The sequence below is a fragment of the Microtus ochrogaster genome, chromosome X (assembly GCF_000317375.1).
Source record: "Microtus ochrogaster isolate Prairie Vole_2 chromosome X, MicOch1.0, whole genome shotgun sequence".
Lineage (NCBI taxonomy): Eukaryota > Metazoa > Chordata > Mammalia > Rodentia > Cricetidae > Microtus > Microtus ochrogaster.
The window spans coordinates 19,189,219-19,191,790 of record NC_022026.1 but is presented as its reverse complement, the minus strand read 5'-3'; positions in this window follow the sequence as shown (position 1 = coordinate 19,191,790).

The following is a 2,572-nucleotide window of genomic DNA, read 5'->3' as shown; positions in this document are numbered from 1 at the left end:
ATAGGTAGATACATAGATTGATAAATAGATAATAGAGACTATATAAAGCCTGTTTCATAATTATTCATAAATATATGTATATATACACATATATGCAACAATGAAGAAAATGGCAATATAAATGCAAAATGGCTATCTTGTAGCATATATAGAGATGGGTAAATAAATATGCATATCCTCAGAAGTCTAGAACATTATGTTATTCTAAACCCTAAGTTGCATGAATTACAAAAAATAATTCAATATATTAAGATTCTTGTTAAAGCACATTTAAAAATACCTTAATTGTACACAAGTAAGATTTAATGCCATCTATGTTTTCAGAACTGCATATGGATTCTATTTGGGTATATATGGAACTTAGAATAGTAAGTATTGCATAAAATCTTTCAATAATTCATTTTCATTGCCTAATCTATCATCTCACTTCTTATTTTTCATGAGCTACTTTTATTTACATCTTAATATCCACTTACTTGCTACTTGTGTTGCTATTAGACACATTGAAACTACTGCACTTTGGGGAAAATTAATGGTTTTATTTCAGTTTCTGCTTATTCTATGGGAATCAGTTTTCATCACCATTCTAGATGGCTAGGGGACTTTTCAAAAGAAATTAAGGGTACTGGAGGAGTGATATATAAATCTCACTGAGAAACTGGGTGGGTACCATTTGCATTAGTAAACTGGGTGACATTTTAGAGATAATCCTGATATGTGTGTGTGTATAAACATATATATGATGAAAATAAGTATACAAATGAAGGGTAGCTAATGATGATGATGATGATGATGATGATGATGATGATGATGATGATGAAGATAGATAGGTAGATAGATAGATAGATAGATAGATAGATAGATAGATAGGTAGATAGATGATAGATGATAAATAGAATATTTATGAAACAAGCAAATAAACCAACTACATTTAGAATATTCATTAGGGAACCATTATTTTTGATGAACATGAAAACTCATAATACCACAATGATAAATCTGGAAACCAAAGTTGAGAATGGCTAACCCACTATTGTTCTGTGAAGCTTTCAACTAAATTTTGTAATGGGATATTTGTGGACAAGAATAATACAGTCTTAAGTAAAAATCTACTGGCTTTAGTTTTGTTGGTTTGAATAAGAATATTTCTCATAGGCTCATGTATTTAAATACTTGGTTTCCAATTGGTGGAATTGTTTGAGAAGGATTAGGAGGTCTGACCTCGTTGAGGATGATATGCCACTGGGATTGAGATTTGAGGTAAAACTATTCCATTACTTATTAGCTCTCCACCTTCTCTACCTTGTGTAATCAAAATGTAATTTCTCAGCTACTGCTTCAGGACTATGCCCTCTTGCCTGATGCCATGCAACATGCCATGATGATTATGGATTTATTTTCTGAAGATGTAAGCTTCCAATAAACTTTCTTCTATAAATTTTCTTTGTCATCTGTCTCCTAAAAGCAATATAAAATTAATTAAGACATACAATGTAGTTTTGTGACTTTGAAACTCTTTCTGGAAATCAGTTCATCATTATTTGGTTAATAATGAAAAGCATATCAGCATTTTCAACAACATATAAATTATATTTCATAGGAACCCATGATAGCTACTACTATTACTGTTAGTACAACCTATTCTAAGCACAGTAATATCAACTGAAACCAAAGTCCAGATATGATATCCAACTTTATGTGTAGATATCCTCACTTTTTCTCTAATTTCCCCTTCAAACATTTTTTGCACATTTCAATCAATGCTTTTATCATTATGACCTCAAGACTTATCTACAACTGCTGATCAAAGTGTCACCTCATACTTTTGAAGATCATCTGTAAGATTCTCAACTATCTTGCAGCCTAGAATGGCAAAGGGCAAATAGGTAATAATGAAATTAATTTCAAGTTGAAAAATTGTATTATTTGCGATTATGCAACTATCACAAGCATATGCCTATGAGTTCAAAGCAGAGATAAAGTAACGATGGATTAAATATTCTGAATATACTACAAAGATTATTTTCAAATATCTTGAAGATTGTAGAAAATTGGAATTAAATATTTACAAGATTAATTACTTTTGAAAGAAAGAAAATACATAAATTCTGGTATCCTTTGGTACCCTGACAATCTAAGACAACTTTTCTATTTTGTTTTCTAGAGGTCAATGTATCCTTGACCTATCTCTCCTAGATAGCCTGACGGAAACTTACTGTTGGTCATGACAAGAATTTATTCTGTTTGACTCAATTGACACTAAGAGTCTGTATATTGTAACTTCAATTTCTTTATCCAAAAATGCAAATAAATTATTTTAGGCTTTGGGCGATTATTTAAGATGAAATTGTTACTTTCCAGCTTTGCTTCACTGCTCTTTATTTTTATTTAACTATAAAAACATAGGTGTGTATTTGCTGATGGGATAATTGGTATTTGTGAGTTATTGTTTATAGATAATTACACTGGCATAGATTTTTGTATATGATACAAAGTAAAATTATATTGAATATTGTATGCATGCCTACTTCTACCTCTGTTTAAAACTTTTGTGTACATATATATATAGTAT